At 41.1% G+C, this 25,213-nt stretch overlaps 1 long non-coding RNA gene across 1 annotated transcript; it reads right to left on the reverse strand.

Moving 5' to 3' along the window:
• Nucleotides 1–5,842: 5,842 nt before the first annotated feature.
• LOC136863111 (uncharacterized) lies at nucleotides 5,843–24,587 on the reverse strand. Its single transcript, XR_010859147.2, has 4 exons — nucleotides 24,455–24,587; nucleotides 11,914–12,009; nucleotides 11,678–11,807; nucleotides 5,843–5,961 (listed from the first exon to the last, which is right to left on the reverse strand). It is a non-coding gene; the product is annotated as an uncharacterized lncRNA (long non-coding RNA).
• Between the last annotated feature and the right edge of the window lie 626 nt (nucleotides 24,588–25,213).

Consider the following 25,213-nt stretch of genomic DNA (forward strand, 5'->3'; position numbering starts at 1 on the left):
AGAATAACGGCCGAGATGATTCGTCGTGCTGACCACACGACACCTCGTAATCTGCAGGCCCTTCGGGCTGAGCAGCGGTCACTTGGTAGACCAAGGCCATTCAAGGGCTGTAGTGCCATGGGGTTTGGTTTCAAGAACTTCACTAAATCTTGTTTACCTGTCAGTAAAGGACTGTCGCATTGTATTTTTAACTCATACAACTATTTTAGTTATAAGATGGTTTAATACAAATGTATCGGCATCCCGATCACAACTGATTTTGAGGCTGAGAGATAGGCTGATGATACCCACAACAAGGGCGAAAAATGTCAAATTCTGCAACCAATTTAAGTGCCATGCTTAAGTTATAAACATTCTCACGAATGTATTTGTATTGAATAGGCTGACCACTTCAATTATCTTAATTGTTTCAAATTAATAAAAGTACCTACAATAGCCGTCAGTTTCTGTACTTAGCTTATTCAATCGTGCACTTACCACTGCGTACAATGCCAGAATACGTATCCTTCATAATTATGTTTTACTGCATCTCAATAGACCTTGGTAGAAATGAAAGAAATGAACGCCCTAGTTGCTTGTTGACACATATTTACGGAATGGAGAAGGTACATGGTTTGCTATTCGTATAGTCGGCACAAACAACATTCAGCTCCGTCTACCTACGACACGCTATTCGTCACACAACACTCTCAAGATCTCTCTAAATTTCTCGTGAGAAATAGTGCATGCGCTAGTCTTGAGAATTCACTATTAAGCACAGGTAACATAGATGCATGGTGGTACTAATCACAGAAAATTTAGACCCATGGTGTTTTGCACATAAGGGTACTACTCAAAAGCAATGCAGACCTGTGGTGTTCCTTACATAGTGGGACTAATCACGGGTGCCGGTATTCGCGTGGTGTTCCTCACAGGCCATGTATACCCCTGGTGTTGCTCACATAGTGGTACTAATCATAGGCAATGTAGACCCACAGTGTATCACACATTATGGCAATGCCCACAGGCAATACAAACCCATGGCGTTGCTCACATAATGGTACTACTACTCTCAGGCAATGCAGGCCCATGGTTTTACTCACATAGTGGTACTAATCACAGGCGCCAGCCAAACCCGTGGTGTTTCTCACTTAGTGACACTAATCACAGGCAACGTAGACTCATGGTGTTTTTCATACAGTGGTACTATTCATAAGTAATGCAGACCCATTCTGAACACAGTGGAACCAACTGGTGGAATACACACGATGACCAAATCACAAAAACGCCCAGACCCATAGTGTATCGCACCTAATGGTACTGCTCCAATGTAACGTAGACTGTCGTGAACGGCGGTTCGCGACGCGCCTTTCGCATATATCAGAACGAGCGAATGGACTCAAATGGGATTCGAATCCTGTAGAAAGCCTGTGATTTGAAAAGTAGCGGGCATATAAACACATGTATATATGAAGCAGTGGCGTATGCTGGGATCAGGACGTGGGCTACCACTAGACTTAGGTTACTGCTTTTCGATGATTGGTTTAGTGAACGTCAAGCCTTCAGCGTTTTGAGCTGTAACCAACAGCCAACGGAGAAGCCTGCTGTGTTGTCAAGGCTGCTTCACAGGCTACTGCCAACGCTCAACCCCTGATCAGTGGAGATGGTAGCCGAAGGTTTAGCAAATGAAATTCCGGCTTTGTGACTAAATGAGTAGAACTTTTGCCTTTGGTCCTATAGCCCCAATTCAGTTTCCAGAATCAACCCCCTCATACTGTTAATTCCCCTGGCTTGGAGACTGGGTGTTTATGATGTCATCGCCATTCATTTTATTCCCATTAGGTCAACACCAAGCCTATATAGATGCCATGCCCCATTATTATTATTATTATTATTATTTTACAGCGGTTGTACCCATCGTTCACTGGTTAATTAGCTTCCTCGGGAGATCAGTGGTGGTGTCCGACTCATGATCACGGCTTCGATTCCAGCCAACAAAGACTGCATTTCATTTCAGCAGATCTACCAATAAAAATAAAACTATATTGCTCCTCACGGGGCAGCCCTGCAGTCTCTTCCTACAAGGATGTAGAAGTAAACGGGACTGAGGAATACGCACACTCTCTTATCTTTATCATTAAGTCAGAGGTATGAGGTGAGGAAGTATATGCGATGAGTAACGCATGGTTGATAGTTAGCCATGGCGATCTGATGGACCGAAGCCTAGCACACCTATCCTCCGCCGGTCCCTGCTCCTAAACAATTTCCAGCAGCAAGCCGTATGGCGTGTCGAGGGGAGAGGAACGAGAGTCGGGGCTGCGATATCAGTCTCCGATGCCTTGCTCTCAGAAATATGTGCAACGTTTTTTCTCACTGCTTTCAAGTTTTGTAAATCGAACAATGTTTAAGATGCTTACATTATAATGTGCTTTAGACTTCCATCATTCTCAATTGAGATTTGGGCTTCACTGATAGCCGTGGTAGCCCTCGGTATACGCCACTGATATGAAGGAAAATTACAGGAGAGTTTGTATATGTCCATACTTCATAGTTCATAAATGAAAGTGATGATAATAATAATAAGAGAAATGACAGAATAATCCAAAGAAGGATTTAGAACATTCGATGTGGCGTAGAAACATTTATGTCTTAATGTTGTGAACTATTGTGCAAGTTAAATGCGCACTTCTTCTGGGTTGGAAATATACGGAGTCACATGTAAGAGACATAGAAACAGCTTCCAGAGTGTTCTAGAACATCACATGTAGTTGGCGCGTGACTGGGTGGTTCCATGCTAAAGAACCAATCAGAGAACAGTGATACGGTGACGTGCACAAGTGACGCGTAGTAGTGGTGGATTAATCAAGTAGAGAGTTCTTGAAAGAATGGAATAGGGAATATAAGCTCAGAACTTGTAAACAACAGGGCTTTTTGACTCATGACGCTCGGAGAGGAGGCTTTTTGACTCACAGGACTTGAAGAGGGCTTTTAACTGTAGACTCTATCGCCAAGAGAATTGTTAGTGTGCTGATATAATTTGAGGAGAGCCGCGAATGAGTAGATGAAAACTGTTAGTAAGTTAAAGGGACATTAGTCTCTGAAAGTAAGCGAGATTCGTCATTGAGCAATGTCACGGATTTACCACACCAATTGTCAAAGTAGGTGTTGGAATAGAAGCCTCATAAACTAATGACATTTGTAATCAGGAGAATAACGCCTCGCCGTGAAGAGTAACGGGTTCCAGGGATATCTACGCAGTAGAAGGAAGAGTCGAGGAAAGAAGACTTCGATTGGACAGACTCAAATTCCACCCCGTAGTTAAGTATTCAACCAGTGAATATACTTATTATTGTGTGTAACCTCAAGACTTAAAGACGTGTGTGTGTGTGTGTGTGTGTGTGTGTGTGTGTGTGTGTGTGTGTGTGTGTGTGTGTGTGTGTGTGTGTGTGTGTGTGTGTGTGTGTGTGTGTGTGTGTGTGTGTGTGTGTGTGTGTGTGTGTGTGTGTGTGTGTGGTGTGTGTGTGTGTGTGTGTGTGTGTGTGTGTGTGTGTGTGTGTGTTTTTTTTTTTCTCTTGGGTTTTATAATATAATTAATATTCATACTTTCCCGATCTGACTATACGCTCCCAGAATTCCGAACCCAAGTCCTTAGCCTGTTAGAATCCTTAGGATATGACAAGACCCATGGTTTTTCTCACAAGGTGGTACTAGTCACAAGTAATGATGACCCATGGTGTTCCGCATGTAAAGGTACTAATCCCAAGTATTCTCATGGTTCTAATATCATCATCCCTTGGTTGCCCCTTTATGACAGGCAGGGGATACCGTGGGTGTATTCTTTGTCTGCATCCCCCACCATGAAGGGATTTGCACAGTTGATAGTACCATTTTTTCTGCTGACTCTTTCAGTGATCAACTTTGAAGTATGCACAAAACATCCAACATGCTGCATATTTCAGTGCTGCTGTGGATGAGTTGCATTGAAACTGTCATATCTGCAGCATTATCAGTGTAATTGTCAAAATATTTCCCTGAATTCTCCACAGAGTAGTTGCACTTTTTAAGGCTTCACCAATGTTTTAACCCGTGTGTCATTTCAGGAAACAACAAGTTTCAAGTGACAGTAATTGCATATTCCAATTGCAGTCAGTTTAATGACATGTCACCATCATATAAGCCTCACAATTTAATGAAGTACACATATCTTGTCAGCGATTCGTAGGAGACATGTGATGATGATTCCAATATAATTCGGTGATTTTCTTCTTCGTAGGTAGCCTCAACAAGTTGGCATAGCTTCTTCCTGTAGGGGATTTTATACATAGGATCGAGCAGTAGATCGAAAACCGGTATCCTCCACTATGGAAATCGGCTGTAAATCTGTGGTGACACCCTCGCACTGTATTCAGAAATAAGAGAAATTATTATTATATTTATTCATAATGTTTTAACCTGGAAGGTCTCCATGTGATATGAGTAATTTGTTTTGTACAAGCGGATGGGAAAACAGTGCTATTTACAACTCGGAAAGTTTCTGTGAGTCATGTGGAACAGCCCCGAGTCCGATGACGTGGCCTGGTTGTTATTGTTTTGGGACCCAGAAGAGGTTCAAGGCGTGGTCTTGGTATGGCAAGAGGATCTTCCACTTATGATTGGAAGGCCAGGATCAATCTAGACGTACCATATGAGAGTAGGGGGAAGCTGAGGTCCGTTTAGACATGTGATAAAAATATGGAGAGAACTTTCCTTAATACTTTTGTGGAATGTGATGTGTGGTACTGACCTACAAACTGTGGAGTGCTTAGGCACTTGGTATTATATCACTTGTGGTGGCTTAGTGTCTTATATGTTGGTAAGAGCTATAGGGTACTGTATTTCAGACCTTCCATAATTTATGGTCTGGAACAACAAGTTTGTGTTGCTCGACTAAAAGTATTTTAAACCAAGTGTTAGAATCAGTGAACACAGAATTATAAAGGTACAGTATTTATGTGATATAACAAATGCCAATAATGAGAATATGCAAGTTGTGTTGATGCACAGAGACAGTGAAGGGTATTTATCTACATATATATGCTTTGTAATTAATGTTCATCGGGCTGGCTATAAATGGTAGCTTGGTCCTCGCTTTTAGTTTCCCACTGTTTTTATTGTTGTTGGATGATTGTGTAAATATAAAGTCTTCCAACAGTATTTTGTGAGTGTATTTAATGTATATTTTGGTGTGTTGATGAGGGCGCTCATGCATGGATATTATTCAGAATATAGTCAGTTATTTTAGAATCAGTGGAGTTATTGATGAACCTGTAGGTGCAGTTCCTAGCTATTTAATCGTTTTCAGAAGCTTAGATAAGGCCTGAAGCAGATGTACCAGTACGCAGCTTTATGTACATGCACTGGGAGAGGGAATTATCATGCTGTATTAAAATTTTAGGGATCCATTCTGGTGAACTCTGGCGCCCATACTACAGACATTTCTATTAATTATTTTTATGAATTTATTTTATATAATTACTTTTATTAATGTGTTTTATTTAAATTACTATATTACTTTTATTTCAATGGTTTCAATGGTTTATTCAGATAGATTACAGTGGTCACCATACTGTAGCAGGAAAATGCCCGTACTTCGAGCTTGGAAGAGCATGAGATGAAAGTAGAGCGTGTACGATATGTTAAATTGGAGTGGGTACAGAGAGTGAGAGGTTTAAACTCCAAATTAAGTTCTCATTTATTAGACAGTACAGCTGGAATTTGTTATGCACAAAATCTTCTTGCGCTGTTGTTGGCAATGTCCTGCGTCAAACTCCTGGTCCTCTCGTCCAGGTCAGAAACAGCTTACTGCACCAGGAAATCATATACCATTCCCTCCATGGGTGCTCTAGAAGGTCTGGAAGTTCTTGGAGTTCGAATCGCAGGTTTCGCTTACTTGGCATAATGGGGTAAGCACAGGTATATGTCTCTCAGACTTGTATGACAACTCTGTAATGAATGGCAACATAGAAATATCGATGTTCGTGTACAATGCCAGTAAAATCAGACATGAGACAACCCTTTAAATGAACTGCACGTGTCTTAACTTGAGATAAAAATCAAATAACTCAAATAAAACCTTTTGTGGCTGAATGTCAATGGAATAAAATCCACACAATCTAAGCACAACTTGCACTTGACAACTTTAAGCACACAAAAGCAAGAATAATCAAAGTTATGAATGTTCGTAGAATTTGAGGATGCAAACAATCATCATGTATTACAGTAATTCAATATCACTTTAATTTTATGTACAACTATTTGGAAAGTTTATTCAGTGAATGAACATTGCTAAATACCATAAATATTTTTGTTTAATAATTTATTGCAGCCAATGGCCATGCACACAATAATTCACAATGATCAGATTAGGTAATTAAATTCCATAGAGTAAAAAGGTACAATGTCAGATAGTCATTGTCAGGTCTTTACTAGCAGTCATAGTTCCGCTTGTAAGCAAGTCCGTACATTGGTGCTCGTGTGTCCATGTGTTCCATCTGTGAGAGGACATTTAGAGCTGAACTCTGCCTCACACATATTGTAACGCACAGTGATGGGAGGCCGTTTGCTTGTCTAATTTGCGACACTGTATTGAGATCGTATTTGGCAGGGCACAGTGATGAAAAGTCTTCTGTCTGCCTAATTTGCAACACTCTGTTGAACATGCCTCGTCCGCTTGTAGGTGCACGCGGTTCCTCTTTACCAGTCTTTAGCGAGTGCGGTAATGGATATTGTTCTTGCGGTGCAGTTGATGAGGTGGTACCTGGGGCATTTTCCACCACAGAGCCGGCAGGTACATTCTTCGTCTGGTTCGTGGTATCCAGCGGTTTGGCATACCTTTCCGTGGAACCCGTGGACGGCGAATCGGGTGAAGGTGTGGCGTAGGTTGAAGCCTGGGCCTTTCCATTCGTCGTTTCTCATTGCCTCAGTTTCATAGAATTCTTCCGGGATTTGCTGTGCTTTTCGTCGTCTTTCTTCCAGGACTGCGGCAGATGCTTCGGTGTCGGGAAGGTTGAAGGAGGTTTTTATGTCCTCTAGGAAGAACGGCTCATCCACCAGGGTGTACACCAGTCTGTTCTTTGTATATTTTGATAGTTGGAGGATTCGCTTGAGGTATCTGGCTTTGATATTCTCAATCCTTTTTAGATTCGCTGTGTTTAGTTTGTGCCAGACTAATTGTATACCGTACGTGGCTACCGGGGCAACTTTAAGTTTGAACAATGCCACGGCTGTTTTCACTGATAGATTCTGGAGCTTGGGGATTTCGAACATTGCTCTAGTTGCTGCTATCGCTCTTTCTTTGACGTGTAGTGTGAAAGTTTCTCCTGTAGTCTGGAGCGTGATACCTAGATACTTGAATGATGATACTATTTCTAGCTGGTCCCTGCCGTTTGAGAAAACGTCGTCTTTTGCGTGTCTTCCTCCTCTTCTAAATTTCATCACTTTGGTTTTCTCACTGTTGATAATTAATGAGTTTTTGTCTGCCCATTCTTGTAGGTTATTGAATGCCTTCCGGATTCCGATGGGGTTTCTTGATAGCAGAGCCATGTCGTCGGCATACATTACAAGATTGACCCCTGCTGGTTCTGTTGCACTTGCGATATCGGCTGTCATCAGGTTGAACAATACCGGGCTCATTGGGTCTCCTTGGAGTACTCCTTTGGTCTGCGTTATAGGTGTTGAGATTGTTGTCCCATCGTGGATTTTCACGTAGTTTACGTTAAGTATAACTTTTATCATTTCCAATTCATGCTGCAAGTTGGTTGGTGTTAGTGTTGCTTCCAGTTTTCCTATTAGTATCTTCCTGTCGATGCTATAGTGTACTATAAACCTACAATTCAGTAATAACAAATATTAGTACGCAAAGATAAAAACTTCATGTCAAAACTGAGAAGCGGATCAGACACGATTAGTGAGGTTAGTGACAAAACTCACAAAACGCACACCAGAAGAGAAACACACAAAATTATTGTCAAGTGAGGTCAAGTTACAAACCGCACACCAGAAGAGAAACATAGAATTCCGTGACAACGCGAAACGGGATTAAATCACGAAGAATACACAAAGGCAACGTACACACCATGGCACCAGGTAAAAACAACTGCAACGACTGCACAAAGACAATCAAAGATGAAGAACAGGCAATCTTGTGCGACGGTAAGTGCACGACCGTGTATCACATAGAGTGCGTAGGCGTCTCCGTATCGGCGCATAACGTGTTAAAATCGAAAAAGAACAATTTCTTCTGGCTCTGTACCAAGTGTAGGCATCAATTCGTCGCATACGGCATTAACATAGCGCCACCAGAAGAAGACGTAACAAGACGCGCTGTCCTGGAAAACAAAGAAATGTGCTCCAAATTACAGAATGACGTAAATGAAATTAAATCAACCATTGACAACCTCAGCGAATCACTGCTAAGCAAACTAGCACTCATGCTAGAAGTGCAAGTGAAACAATCGGAAATAATGACGGATCAGCTGAAATCTACTATGACCCAGCAAACATCAATAGGGAAGGAATCCACAACTGCAGGCAAGCAACCGTACTTAGGAGTAACTCAAAACCACGCACAGGAGACGAGAAACACACAAAACATCGCTCATAGCCCGACCCAAAGCCAAAACCACACTGTTAGAGAGCAAACCAGCAGCGTGCTACGAGCAACCACGGACACACAGTGCACCAGCTCCTGGCACAAACGTAACCATTACGGTACAGGAACAGGAAAAGGAAGTAGCAACCTGAGAGCCGCCGAAAAACTAGCATGGTTCTACGTTGGAAGACTAGACCCCACCACTACAGAAGAAGACATAAAGAGCCACCTCGCAGAAAACGGCATAAAGGACGTTCGGGATGTCACCCCCTTAAACTCCAAAGGACAGAACAAAGCCTACAGGCTCGCAGTTCCATTTTCCGAAAAAGAAACCATGGAGGACCCATCGTTCTGGCCCGAGAGGGTAACTTTTCGCCCCTACAAGTTCTAACAGTGAACCAACCAACCCGACCGTCAACACCAGCTCAACACTCGACAACGCCAATCGCTCAGCTCCCGACAGAGACCGAACTTACACATCAATCCAAACGATGCTATGGAACGTTGAAGGATTCAGAACGCTACTCTCCAGAGATGCAATCACGAAGTGGGACACATACGACATCGTAATGCTTACAGAGACCCTCGCTACAGAGGGAATTGACATCCAGGGATTCTACGGCACCCATATCATCGCAAAACAAGGAAGCAGAGGACGCCCTGAAGGTGGGATCAGTTGCTACCTCAAACCACACTTGCAACCAACTCGAGTAGTTTTCAATCACAGTTCACAATGTCACTATCTACCCAACTCATCAACATAATAATAGCCTATTTCAATCCAAATATCGATGCAGAAACCATTATAGACAGCTTAGGAAGAGCCATCGAAGCATTCAACGACAATAAGCCCCTCCTTGTGGCCGGGGACTTCAACTGCCGGATTGACAAAAGAAGCATCAAAACTGACAATGTTGTAGACTTCCTAATAGACAACGGGCTGAGACTAGTGAACACAGAAGATGAGTATACATACATAGGACATAACGGGAAAAGTACAAACGACCTGGTATTCGTCAGTAATCAAGGGATATACCAAGTGGAGCAGAGGATCGCACTCAACAATCCAATCAGAAAACACCTACCAGTCAAGACCTCCCTCCGCATAGGTTTAGACGCACCCATGGAAGTTCCGGAATTACCAACAAGATTCCCTAGAAGACTAGACATGAACCTATGGGAGGTAAACAAAAGAGCCATACCGGAAATAAACACAATGATCAAACTAGGAGACATTGAAGAAGCCACGGCAAAACTGCAGCAAATTCTACTGGCCTCAACTACTAAACCAAACATCCAGAGAACGGCCAAGAAATGGTTTGACAAAGAATGCTACATTGCAAGACAAAAAACTCTGGAATACCTCCATAAAGCCAGATCCAGTAGCAGCCAATGTCACCTACAAAAATACGCTGAGGCGAGGAAAGCATATAAAGAAATATTAAGAATGAAAAAGATAGATCACAAACTACTAAAAGAGAAAAAGCTGATCGAGGAAGCAGAGGAAAAACCCCACCGAATCCTGAAAGGAAGCAAGTCAACACAGAAAACCTCTATAATAAGCCCGCAGCAGTGGACGGAACACTTCCGAGAACTTCTTGGGAACGCATCTTCGAACGAGTTTGAAAAAAGAGACATACCGGAACATACACTCCAACCACTCACAACCGATGAAGTATGGAGAATTATCCAAGAATCCAAGGACAAAAAGGCAGCAGGCCCGGACGGAGTGTACAACGAGCACATCAAGGCCACGGCGGCGGACACTGTAAGTGTACTGACGCTACTGTTCAATGAATGTCTGAGAAGCAAGAGGATCCCGAACATATGGCGACAGGCCAACCTAATCACACTGTACAAAGGCAAAGGCAATAGGGATGATCCCAGCTCATACCGAGGAATCGCCCTGGAGTGCAATATCTTCAAAATGTTCTCAAAGGCCATCATAGCCCGCATCAGACCAAGAATAATAGAAGAGATACCACCCAACCAATACGGATTCATGGACGGAAAATCAACACTACAAGCCATAGGGAAAGTAACAAACGAAATAGACACTGCTCTAGCACAACCATCCACACCACTGTACACTATATTCATCGACTATCAAAATACCATAAATATTATTTACAGTTTTATACGACACACATTTTGACTGGATGTTCACGCACCTTCACATTTAAATGCGACACAAGTAGGGAAATTAGTCCCGTTCACTCAAAACTTTGAATTTAAAGACTTAGAATTCAATTCTTAAATAGTGAAAATTAGTTCCGTTCACACAATGTTTTAAACTCATAAGTAACATGAAGTTATTTCGCACGAAGACTAGGACTGTCAAAGTATTACACAGTTCTGTTTATGAAACAAATAACGTGTAGTTATTTCATCCGAAGACTAGTATTACATAGTTCATGAACGACCTAAATGTTCACTGCACAGTTTATGCTCACAGTTTATGCCTCAGAAAAATCGAAGTTCAGATTCAGTTTGATTCAAGAGAAACCTAAGTGTTTGATGCACAGTTTATGTTCAGAAAATTGTAAGTTCAATTACACAAGGTTTTAATCACTTGAAAAATGTTTAAGTACTGCACTCACTGATTATACGGCTATGTCCATTGACAGAAATGTTAAGTGATGCACAAAGTTTTAGTTACTTGGAAATATTTGAAGTATTACACTCACTGGCTACACGGCGGAGTCCGTTAACAGAGAAAAATAAAAGTATTTCTTCTCACCAGTAGTTTGGTAGAGTGTCACAGACTTCAACTTGATAACTTTGTCTTCTCGTAGCGCTGACAACCACCAGCAGTCAACCTCGCAGGTCTGACTGTGGAATAAGACTGTACTTTTGGCCAGCACTCGTGTCTTATTTATACTTGAGTCGCAGACTGCAGCCGTTTCATTCCTCCTTCAATAACTTTTTAATCCACAGTGGATTTTAATGAAACTTTGTAGTATTATAGGCATTAAAATTGGGTGTACGGCAATGTTACTCTCCTATTCATACCGTAATTATACAAGTGATTAAGGGTAGAAGGAATGGAATGTTTGACGAGTGACGTACCTTAGCCTTGGTGAGCTGGAGCTGGCTCCTACGTCACTCACCACGTTCGCTGTAGCTGGCATGCAGTGAGTATTTTTTAGTCTGAAATACTTCGAACCCAATACGTTTCTGGTACAATATGGACTGTTTCCTAAAGGAACAATAGATTATTTTACATTAAAATTTAACATGTTGCTTTTATGGTTTTCTGTGGTTTCGCCATTTTTACATCAGGTAAATGCTGCCAATACCTTTACCTTAATGAAGGCCATGGCCGCTACCTTCAGAATCCTAGTCCTTTCCCATCATTGCATCGCCAAAAACCTTTGATGTGCTGGTACAATCTTGAAGTACTAGGAAAAAGAAATGTTACTGCTTTTACTGATACAGAGATACGCTAGCAACTTACATAAAATAAAAACGGCATCAACATAGTTAACATGTAAATACAAAGAGAAAAATTATTTGAATATATTTCAGTACTGTAGTTGTGAAATAAACAGTGCCTGTGTGCATTATTATTATTATTATTATTATTATTATTATTATTACTTCCATCACAGCTTTAAACACAACTGACTGATTATTAACATTGTGTGTTAAAACTGAAGTAGAACCAACAACAAGAGCCAAAATAATTTTTACAAATAAACGTGAACACACTCAGGTTTTTATTGTTAAGAACAGAAGATATTCGAGAATCAATACTAATTAAACATTTCAGCGAAATTATCTACACAACTGTTAAGATATTCTCCTTTCAAACACACCTTCACTTTAATAATCCTCTCATTGATGAAAGTAACATCGGAAATGCAGTCAATGCCCTTGTGAAGAACAAAGCCAACTCCATTACTTGCTTCTGTCTCATTTCTGCACCAGTACAGTTTGTATCCATCATTAGTAGTTTTGTGTTGCATCCCTTCCACTTCGACTCGCTTAGACCCAAGATGTTAATGTGTCTACGCTTCATTATATCTGTTATTTTATTACAGTTTCCAGTCAGTGTTAATACGTTCAAGGTAGCAACTCTGAAGCTGGCTTTTCTGTTATTTCATCCTTTTGTGTTTCTTCCTATAATGTTTGGATGAGCTTCAGACTCATTAGAGTCATCATTATTTCCAAAGTCGATTGTTCTTTGGTTGAAAGCAATTGTGAAGAGTATTCTTCCAGCTGACTTGCTAGGCCTATCGCCGAAGAGGATTTTCCTTTTGGTGTTTTACTCCGTTAGCCTTTAGAAGTCCCCTGCCACATCTGCAAGGCAGCAGTTCATTGATAAGCAGTTTCAAATTAAATCTCTTAAATAACAAAAAACATATGCGGTTTATTATGGAACTAAATATCTAGAAACTTTGTTGTGTCATGTTAAAAAAAGGTAAATCTCATATTTAAGAAATAATTAATGACACTAACAAAGAAAGAAGTAATCCATAAAACAATGTTACAAGATCTTATATCTTATTTTGTTTGTAACAAAGTGGTCTGGACAAAACAATAAATAAAATAAATGAAGAGGCAGGGCACTAGGAAGTTCCACAAAAACATGCCAGCGCAGCACCCAGGCACAACTACATCACTGTATATTTCACACCATTAGCATAGGCCAATTTGTCAAAAATACTTGTAGATAGAAGAAAGATAAGGAATTAAGTATAAAGAGCTATTGGGAAGAATGTATTTGGAAACATATCGTTGCTCCAAAAGGGTTTATCCTTAACACATATTTATAAAGATCTTTCAACCTCAGGAAAAATGTAACGTCCTATCATAAGCAGTCACACCTGGATTAGCAGCCTGCTGGGGCAAGATAGATGAGCTACTAGCCAATGCCTGTCTGCCTTGAAATACCTCTTGCTCTTGTATATCAACTTTTGAAACTAATACACCAGGAACAAACACACATTGCAGTTTATTTTCTGAGATATCCACGAAATATTCCCAGGCCCGTGTTTTCCCTCTTGGTACTCATCAATATGTACAAAACAGTATTGCCTTCACACCAGTTCAATGATTAGGCTCAAATTAAATGTCAGATTTTTTCTCGTTCTTTGAGTGTGATGTTGCAGACCTTCTTCTAGCTTGCTCTTGTATTATTCGCAGCGAATTGAAGGACAAACTTTCCTTCATGATTCAGGCTATTGCCCCATTGGGCACGATGTCAAAACTTGTTGCTCTCAATGTGCCACGTAACCGTGACGTAAGAAGTGTGCTTATGTTCCCGAGAGTCTCATGAGACATTCTTTACGAGAAAAGCACAGAAGTTCTTGTGATTCTCGAGACTTGAGCTCTCATTTCCCATCCCTATTTCCAATACATTATGATTCACTCGAATGTGCAGCCCAACTGATCCTATTCTTCATGACTGTCCACTCTTCATCTATCGTGTTTCCTTCAACCTTTTCATTTAGTCCTTGTGCAACATGTTCCTTGAAACAATCCACATACTCCTTTCTTTCAACTTATTTAGATCCCATCTTCTTGCATTCCTTTCATTCCTCAATTTCTTCAACTTCAGATGGCATTTCATGACCAAAAAGATGTGGTCAGAGTCCATGTCTGCTCCTGGGAAGGTCTTGCAATCCAACACCTGGTTTCCGAATCTCTGCCTAACCATAATGAAGTCTATTCGATACTTTTGGGTGTCTTCAGGTCTCGTCTACGTATACAGCTGTTGCTTATGATGTTTGAACCAAGTATTGGCAAGGACTACTAAATTATGATCAGTGCAGAATTCAACCAGCTGACTTCCTCTTTCATTCCTTTGTCCCAGTCTGAATTTTCCTATGGCATTGGGTGATATGAATAAACCGGAGACGTATCTCTTGTCTCATAAATATTAAGACATGTCTCAAATGTATATGAATAAAATAAAATGTATATGAATAAAAAAGCAATGTTTCAGCAGTGACCTTTGCTCGTCAGCGAATTCTCTTGGAGACACATCTCCAATGTATATGAATAAACTGGAGCTTAGTCTCTCTGAATGGAAACTGTTCTCAGAATTTCTTGAGACTGCCCAGAAGGTGACTCAAGGCGATAGAATCAGGCTGAAAATGTGATGACGGAGTTTATGATGGTTTTACAACGGAGAAGAAAAATTTATAAAGCACGAAGAGATTCTCTCGAACATGATTATAAAGATCTCTACCGTTTCCGGAAAGGAAATGTGGAATGGTTAGCACAACATTTTCTGGTGCCAATACACGAGACATTCATATAACAATAATGATAAAGATAATGACGATGATAGCCATTAGCGATAAGATTTACATGCATCATAGTCTAAAATGTTCAAAATCAAACCAGAAAGATGCAAAACCGTGCAACATACAATTCTGAAAATTTTCTTTGTAATTATTAAATTAATTTAATTATTCTTAATCTATTCCATATTTGTGATTTTTTCTGTACGTTGACATTTTTTCTATTCACAAAATACGACTAAAATTTTATAAATAAAATTAATTCACAATCACGGAAAAAGCCGAAACGAAACATAGCTATGTTTAAGATATGACTTACAATTATTCAAGGCTTTCATTATTCACTTTGTCCTGCTCCTTAGCTGAATGGTCAGCGTAGTACTCTTCGGTTCAGAGGGCCCCGGGTTCGATTCGCGGTCGGGTCAGAGATTTTAATCTTAAATCCTCAACATTCCTGCAACTCTCACACAACATTATACTCCACTACAATAACACGGCAGATGACACCCATCCTCGTCGGAGGGTCTGCCTTACAAGGGCTGTACCAGGCTAGAAATAACCACACAAAATTATTACCTATTATTATTATTCACATTTTGATATCTGGAAGGATATTTTTTCAAGTCTGAAAATTATCGCTATCTATCACAGGTTGGCCGTCCGGCTCCATAGCTAAATGGTTAGGGTACTGGCCTTTGGTCACAGGGGTCTCGGGTTCGATTCCCGGCAGGGTTGGGAATTTTAACCTTCATTGGTTAATTTCACTAGCACTGGGACTGGGTGTATGTGTCATCTTCATCATCATTTCATCCTCATCACGACGCGCAGGTCACCTACGGGTGTCAAATCGAAAGACCTGCACCTGGCAAGCTGAACATGTCCTCGGACACTCCCGGCACTAAAAGCCATACGCCATTTCATTTTACAGGTTGGCCAAATTGTATTGAATGAATGTGTGAGTATCTTTGGTCCTGGTGTAAGCTATCCCATTTATGTTTACACTAAGTGCCGTAAAATTCCCTGCCCATGCCTTTTTCCGATTGCACCATTTCTAAGTTTATTTAAAAGTTTCAACTGGCGACTCATGCCCTTGAGAAAAATATGCTGTAACTGGTTTCACAACATTTAACAGATTCGCATAATGACATTATTTGGCCAATGATTTGCTGCCTCTATGAGTGCTGCTCTTTCTCAACCATTGCACCAAAATCTCACATGTGCCGAATACTACAAGGGAAGCATTTGGTTTGGATCAGACAGATTTCTATGAAACTTCGATGAATTGTCAATCCACTTGCCCTTGTAAGGCAGACCCTCCGATGAGGATGGGTGTCATAAAATCAACGACATTGTTATAATTAATTGCCAAAGAACAGCTGGGTGGTTTGCAGCTGTACTGACCTCGGGTATGCACTGTAGAATTGCACTGATAGTTCTATTTTAAAGTTACATTAAACAGTGCGCTTTAGAGTGAAAATTAGATTTTGACAACATGAACAGAATGTCTTGCTCGTCAAACCCATTTTACTAACATGCACAGTATATGAATATTTCAAAATATTAGGCTTTTAATACTTCTTTGTCGTTTACAATTGAAGCTAAAATATGTCATATGAAATCCTCGTCATTTGTATATAAACTTGCATGCTATAAACAGCCTTAAACATTTGGATTCTTGTTGAGATTCATTTATTTTGTCACACTGCGGGTAACCTATATAACGTCAATCATGCAGCAATGTTCTGATGTCTTAATTGATCATCCTACCATGTTTCATTGAAATCGCTGCCATCTACACACCTCGTTCCATTTAAAACTGGAGCAAAATTTTACTGTCAATAAATACTGGTACGAAAATATTATTTCACGGCAGAACAGTTATCGGCATTGAGTTCCAGATGTCTTAGCTCATCATGTTACTAAGTTTCATTGCAATTTGTCCGATCCAAATCAAACACCTCCCTTGTTAGTTATATTCGTTTATGAATATGGTTACCATTTTGTATTATTTCTATGTTTTGAAAGTTTGAAATTTAGTCAGTTTATGCAACAGTATATAGATATTGGTTGTATATTATATACCGGGTGAGTTGGCCGTGCGGTTAGGGGCACGCGGCTGTGAGCTTACATCCGGGAGGTAGTGGGTTTGGGTTCAAGCCCCACTGTCGGCAACCCTGAATATCGTTTTCCGTGGTTTCCCATTTTCACACCAGACAAATGCTGGGGCTGTACCTTAAGGCCACAGTCGCTTCCATCCCACTCCTAAACCTATCCCATCATCGCCATAAGACCTATCTGTGTCGGTGCGACGTAAAACAAATTGTAGGAAAAGTACATTATATGCAGAAACACCCCTAGCTATACACAGGTATGATCAATAAACTCTTCATATTCGTGAAGAATAAAGTACAAAGCGTGTTTAAAAAGTGTTTGAGTGACTTTCAATGACCGCGGAAAAGTATGCATTTTAATGTGGATCCTAAATGTGATGATAAATACAATGTAACTTCTTACACAATATCTTGAAGGAAACTTACAAGAAAAGAAACCTTAAATCAGTCGTTCCCAAGCTGGGGTGCAAGTATACCAAGTGTATGAGCCACTACGTTTATGTAAGCCTAGGAAGAATTGAAATAATAACTGTAATGATTATTGAATATTGATAAATACGAAAGGTATAGTTTGCAGAATAGGCTCCCAAGTGAAACACAACTGAAGAACAAGAAAAGGCTGTCAAGAACTATTCTAAATGAAAAAAACATCGGTGGGTGTTCCATTTCGGTTGTACTTGTTTGTTCTGCTCTTTTCTCCCTTTCATGTAAAAGATTTTCCATTTGCAGTTGCAAAACCTGTTTTTGCTCTGAAATGAGTTCTTCTGTTTTTCAAGAACACACTGTCACTTTTCAATCTTTTTCGCTTGTAAATTTAACACTTGTGTGATTAGCTGCCATCCTCGGAGGTCCAGGTTCGATTCCCGGCTCTGCCACGAAATTTGAAAAGTGTTACGAGGGCTGGAACGGGGTCCACTCAGCCTCGGGAGGTCAGCTGAGTAGATTTTCACCTCAGCCATCCTGGAAGTGGTTTTCCGTGGTTTCCCACTTCTCCTCCAGGCAAATGCCAGGATGGTACCTAACTTAAGGTCCGACTTGTTGGCTGAACGGTCAGCGTACTGGCCTTCGGTTCAGAGGGTCCCGGGTTCGATTCCCGGCCGAGTCGGGGATTTTAACCTTCATTGGTTAATTCCAATGGCTCGGGGGGTGGGTGTTTGTGCTTTTCCCAACATCCCTGCAACTCACACACCACACATAACACTAGCCTCCACCACAATAACACGCAGTTCCCTACACATGGCAGATGCCGCCCACCCTCACCGGAGGGTCTGCCTTACAAGGGCTGCACTCGGCTAGAAATAGCCACACGAAATTATTATTATTACCTAACTTAAGGCCATGGCCGCTTCCTTTCCTCTTCCTTGTCTATCCCTTCCAATCTTCCCATCCCCCGTCGCAAGACCCCTGTTCAGCATAGCAGGTGAGGCCACCTGGGCGAGGTACTGGTCATACTCCCCAGTTGTATCCCCCCAACCCAGAGTCTGAAGCTCCAGGACACTGCCCTCGAGGCAGTAGAGGTGGGATCCCTCGCTGAGTCCGAGGGAAAACTGACCCTGGAGGGTAAATAGATTAAGAAGAAATCTAACACTTTCATCTGTTCCAACAAAACCACTCATTGTAGCTCTCCAATTGTTAATTCACTCGTCAGCTGACAGATACCAGAGTCAGTGTGCTAGACTCATCTCAGGCGGAAGGAGACAAGTCTCATTAGCGAGAAACAAACTTTATTCATATACATGACAAGTTATGTCTCGTAAGTGACTTCCGTCTCAATCCTCCTTCGAGACTTGTCTCCGAGTTACATCTCAATTTTATTCATATCACCCATTACCTTCTCTCCCTTGGCGTACCTCTGCATTCCAGTCTCCCATCACAGTAAGGTCCTCGTCTCCTTTTTGATATTGTATTAAATCTTCTATCTCTTCATACACTGACTGACAGAGCAAATGCAACACCAAGAAGGAGTGGTCAGAACTTTATGCCAATTGCAGGGTAGACTGACGTCACTGAGGTATGCTCATGATGTGAAATGCGCCGCTGCGCAGCGCACGTAGCGAACGATAAATGGGACACGGCGTTGGCGAATGGCCCACTTCGTACCGTGATTTCTCAGCCGACAGTCATTGTAGAACTTGTTGTCGTGTGCCACAGGACACGTGTGTAGCTAAGAATGCCAGGCCGCCGTCAACGGAGGCATTTCCAGCAGACAGATGACTTTACGAGGGGTATGGTGATCGGGCTGAGAAGGGCAGGTTGGTCGCTTCGTCAAATCGCAGCCAATACCCATAGGGATGTGTCCACGGTGCAGCGCCTGTGGTGAAGATGGTTGGCGCAGGGACATGTAGCACGTGCGAGGGGTCCAGGCGCAGCCCGAGTGACGTCAGCACGTGAGGATCGGCGCATCTGCCGCCAAGCGGTGGCAGCCCCGCACGCCACGTCAGCCGCCATTCTTCAGCAGGTGCAAGACACCCTGGCTGTTCCAATATCGACCAGAACAATTTCCCGTCGATTGGTTGAAGGAGGCCTGCACTCCCGGTGTCCGCTCAGAAGACTACCATTGACTCCACAGCATAGACGTGCACGCCTGGCTTGGTGCCGGGCTAGAGCGACTTGGATGAGGGAATGGCGGAACGTCGTGTTCTCCGATGAGTCACGCTTCTGTTCTGTCAGTGATAGTCACCGCAGACGAGTGTGGTGTCGGCGTGGAGAAAGGTAAAATCCGGCAGTAACTGTGGAGCGCCCTACCGCTAGACAACACGGCATCATGGTTTGGGGCGCTATTGCGTATGATTCCACGTCACCTCTAGTGCGTATTCAAGGCACGTTAAATGCCCACCGCTACGTGCAGCATGTGCTGCGGCCGGTGGCACTCCCGTACCTTCAGGGGCTGCCCAATGCTCTGTTTCAGCAGGATAATGCCCGCCCACACACTGCTCGCATCTCCCAACAGGCTCTACGAGGTGTACAGATGCTTCCGTGGCCAGTGTACTCTCCGGATCTCTCACCAATCGAACACGTGTGGGATCTCATTGGACGCCGTTTGCAAACTCTGCCCCAGCCTCGTACCGACGACCAACTGTGGCAAATGGTTGACAGAGAATGGAGAACCATCCCTCAGGACACCATCCGCACTCTTATTGACTCTGTACCTCGACGTGTTTCTGCGTGCATCGCCGCTCGTGGTGGTCCTACATCCTACTGAGTCGATGCCATGCGCATTGTGTAACCTGCATATCGGTTTGAAATAAACATCAATTATTCGTCCGTGCCGTCTCTGTTTTTTCCCCAACTTTCATCCCTTTCGAACCACTCCTTCTTGGTGTTGCATTTGCTCTGTCAGTCAGTGTATATTCGTTTGATTTTCTTCCCCATCTGCTGAACTAAGGCATATAGACTTGCACTATTGTGGTGGGCAATGGCTTAGTGTCTATCTTGACAACAATAATTCGTTAACTATGCTGGTCCCAGTAGCTTAGCCGCTGCCCTATTTTCTTATTCATTATTACACCAACTCCTGCATTTCCCTTGTTTAATTTTGTGTTGATAATTCTGTAGTTGCCTGACCAAAAATCCTGTTCTTCCTGCCAATGTACATCAATTATACTAACTACATCTAACTTTAGTCTATCCATTTCCCTCTTCAGATTCTGTAACCTACCATAACAATTCAAACTTCTAACATACCATGCTCCAACTTGTAGAATGTCAGTATTCGTTTTCCTGATAATTTACCCCTAGAAAAGTAATGAATAAAATGATCCATTATCAGTGGAAAAAAAGGAAAAAAAGAAAGTTGTTAAGTAAGCTGTGATATTTCACATTTTGAATGTATCAAAGTAAATGTCCAACTCATTGGCTGAATAGTCAGCATTGAGGCCTTTGATTCAGAGGGTCCCGGGTTCGATTCCTGGCCGGGTCGGGGATTTTAATCGCCTCTGATTAATTCTTCTGGCCTGGGTGTTTGTGTTTGTCCCAACACTTTCCTCTTCATTTTCAGACAACACACTACACTACCAACCACCACAGAAACATGCAATAGTGATTACATCCCTCCATATAGGGTTGGCGCCAGGAAGGGCATGTGGTCGTAAAACAGGGCCAAATCCACATTTGTGACACAGTTTGCACCCGCGACCCCACGGGTGTGGGAAAAGCAGTAGAAAAAGAATAATGTATCAAAGTATATATCATAAGCTTAGTTAGACATAATATAGTACTTTTTCTTTGCTATATGTTTTTTTACATCAAATCACTCAGAGAGGTCTTTTGGCAACGATACGATAGAACAGGGCTAGAACTGGAAAGGACGCAACCATGGTCTTAATTAAGTTAAAGCCCTTGCATTTGCCTGGTGTGAAAATGGGAAACCATGGAAAGCTACCTTTAGGGCTGCTGGCAATGAGGTCGAACCTACTGTCTCCTAAAGGCAAGCTAAAAACTACATGCCTCGAACCATATTATAGCCAACTCACTTGGAAATATTAGTACTAAAAATCTTAATTATAGTGCCAGGCTCAGTGGCTCACGATGGTTGAGGCACTGGCCTTCTGACTAGACAGGTTCGATCCTGGCTCAGTTCGGTGGTATTTGAACGTGCTCAAACATATCAGCCTCGTGTTGCTAGATTTACTGGCACATAAAAGAACTACTGTGGGACAAAATTCCAGCACCTCAACATCTCCAAAATCCTTCAGAAGTAGTTAGTGGGATGTAGAATCATCGTTATCAGTATGATAATGATTGTGTCCAAGAATTCAGGAAAACTCGCTTTCTGCGCTATCACACCCGTAAACAACACACCGTATGCCATTCGGTTGATCGTTTATGAGTTACACGTTTTAGTTATTAGCTGGAATGGAGGCAGAGTTTGTATTTAGGATTAAGTTTGGAGCCAGGCATACAGTTACAGACTTTGCAGTACTTCGCGAGCGCGTGGTAAAACATGGTTGTTGACGAATACGTGCAATGCCTGGAGTGTTTGAATGTGTTCGACAATCAATCAAGGCAGACACATTACCAATGATTTCTGAGTGTTATTAGATAAAACTCAATACGGGCCAAAATAAACCATAATGGTTGAAATAATAAAAATCAATGAGGTGGCGTGTTCAGGCACATGGTGGACATTTTTAGGGTTTCTTGTATTACCTATAGAATGACGTATCCTTGCTGGTACACCAAGATGGCAACAGCTACTCGACATGGGATGTACCAAATAATACCCGTACAAAGTCTGTAACTACTAAACGGTCGACATTTGTTGACATGAATATCTTAATATTTTCTAACAAGAGATACTCAGTTTCGCGCCTTATCGTGTGGCTTTGTGTGAAATATAATTCCGTATACAGTCAAGAGTGACACTTCCATCGTGATGAGTATTATTTTGTTATTATATTGTTACTTTTATTAGCAAAATCAGACAGTACTATCCTAGTGATACACATCTTTCTGCAGATGAGTCTGGTCCCCTTATTTTGGAAGACATAGTGCCAAGCGAAATATTCATGGTAAACCAGTATGTTTTGGGTATAATGTCTGGGCTCTATGGACTCATCTCTGGTATCTCGAAGGAGAACCTTACTAAGGAGCGGCTACAAGAAACACAATATGAGAATTAGGAGTAGGTCAATTGTTATGGTCATAATTTCAGAACTACTGGAAGTTAATCAGCTCAACTTGTTCTTCGATAATTATTTTACATCTTTTTGGTTGTTGAAAAAGCTGCAGGAGAGATGCCACGAACATACAGGCACAATGCACCAGAATCGAGTGGAAAGTGCTCCACTTCCTGAAATTCATCTCTGTAAAAAAGAGAAATGTGTTAGTTACCACCAGGCACCAGAACGTAACTCAGGTATCATGGTTCATTCGCTACAATGATTATAACGTTGTTACAGTAGCCTCACATGTGTCTGTTGTAGCACCTGTAGGACATGCCTGAAGATGGAGTAATGCTGAGAAGAAATACATACCGGTAATAGTATTTCACAGAGACTTACAATAATTGAAAAGATTAGAATTTGATACGGAAAATGAAGCTGATTACTTGTAATAGTATTTCAGCCAGTATGAATAATTTTGTATATACACATGGGGGGTGTCAATCGATTTGATCAAAAATGTATTGTGCTACTGCATCAGTATCAAAAACAAGAAATGGTACTAGCCTTAACTGTGTTCCTTCTGAACATCTCCATGAATGATGCATGCCAACTTGACCGTTTGACGCCAATGTGCAAACAGGAGAAATCTAGACCAGCTCAGCTTCACACAGTACATCGTTAGAGCATTTATCCAATCTTGTGCAGCTCTGCGTCCTAACGCAGGAAGACTGAGCATGAAAGTCTCCTCACGCATGTTGCCAGAAGGGCGTTTCGATGGAGTGTCCCACTACCTCGAAACAAGGGAAAATCAAGTGTTTTAAGGCATTTCATTCATGCTAAAATAGGTTTGATTATAAAAAACAGAGTGTAGCCACAAAACGCAGACTAAACTGTTCTGTAGTTCTGAGCTTTTATTATTTGCAGAGTGACCATACTTGCTCAAAATTTGGTATTAAGTGTATGACAAGTAAAACAAACAAAAACATCTTTTTATTTGAAACAGTTTGTATTTTAAATTGAGACTAAACTATTCCTCAGTTTTGCTTTAAATCATATATTTTGTAAATATTTTTGTGCTAATTCAACACTTCTGTGAATAATACTTACTGAACTCTTAATTATTACACTCATGTGAGCTTAAAATGTGAAGAAATGTACTTTCATTGAGTATCTCTTTTACCCTACTCATCCATGGTCACTGTCGACGTGGAAAATCTCTTGGGAAAATATGTTAATGACACCTAAAATCATCATAACCCATTCATAAACAATTGTCATAAAGAAGTCCAAAAATAATTTGGACAAATGTGGGTTAAGTAATATACTGACTGAGTGATAATCAGAACACGTAAACATAGTAAAATTGTTACATAGCATAGGAACCAATCTCAATGTCTCGAACTACAAGACACCCCTAACTGATACGTCGATATCAAAATGTATTGATTGGTGGATCGTGTTCTGTGATATATGAATTTCCAAATACTGAATGTGACTTTGTAGAATCTGATGAGATGTTCTTTTAAGAATGAAACATGCCATTCTTTGTTTAATAGTGTGTACAGTAGAACCTCTAATTCGGACCCCATTAGTTCGGACTTTGCTTAATCCGAACAGCCGTTTATTAATTATACTTAAATGTAATTACAATATAAAGCTGGGTTACGAGCACAATGTTATAAACTACGCAGCTACTGGCAGGTTGTTGACCACTCTGTTGAGCGTGCGTACATGACAGTCACCTGCACTGCTTCCCATCAGTATAAATCAGTCGGTCACCTGATATACTTCGTATGTGATTATACCTTAGAATGTTTTGTGTTACTGTACATTACAATGTGATTTTTTAGGACGTGTTTGTGCCTTAATAATACTTACTTGTGAATAATACTTAGTGTCTTATTCCTAGTGAAATGCAGGCACTGAGGAATAATCTGAGCGCTGTTGGTGGCATAGTCTTCTTATCTTAAAATTGTACTATGCACGTCGAAAGGTGGTTTTCAGTGTACATGTAGGTCCTAGGATGATATGTAGGACCGAGGTTCCTCAGTTCAAATGGAATGTGAAACCTAGAGAAAAAGGGGAGCTTATTTTAATGGGGTGTTCTATAAATGGCAAGTCATATGAAGCAAAGGTATTGTACCAGGAAATAATTATGGGGCCAGAGCATGGGAAGGATCTCAGGTAGTGTGCGGTTACTTATTGGAGCAGGTACAGAGAAGGATAACTTTGCAGGGCGAATAATACATGGTAACTAAAAATTTTTGATAATATTTATTGATATTTTCACGTAAATCATCCTGCTGTTGATTTATCAAAAATAAAATTTTAAATCAATCTTTTCAGAATGCAAACATGAAATATAGGCGCTGTTATATTCTGAGACATCCACTTGATGTTAAAAATGTCCAAAATGAATACCAATTTTCTGAGATCTTAAACACCCTACAGTTCATCTAGGATCTCTTATATAGATTTAAATTCCAAAATAACACTTTGTAGATAGAACTTCATTTAACCAAATTTCTAGACTGCTTAAAAATTAAGTCCATCACTTGTGATGCAAACCTACAGTTTTTCTAAGATTTTTAAACATAATATTAACACACACTTCCATTAATAATCTGATAGTTCAAA

The sequence above is a fragment of the Anabrus simplex genome, chromosome 2 (genome assembly GCF_040414725.1).
Source record: "Anabrus simplex isolate iqAnaSimp1 chromosome 2, ASM4041472v1, whole genome shotgun sequence".
Taxonomy (NCBI): domain Eukaryota; kingdom Metazoa; phylum Arthropoda; class Insecta; order Orthoptera; family Tettigoniidae; genus Anabrus; species Anabrus simplex.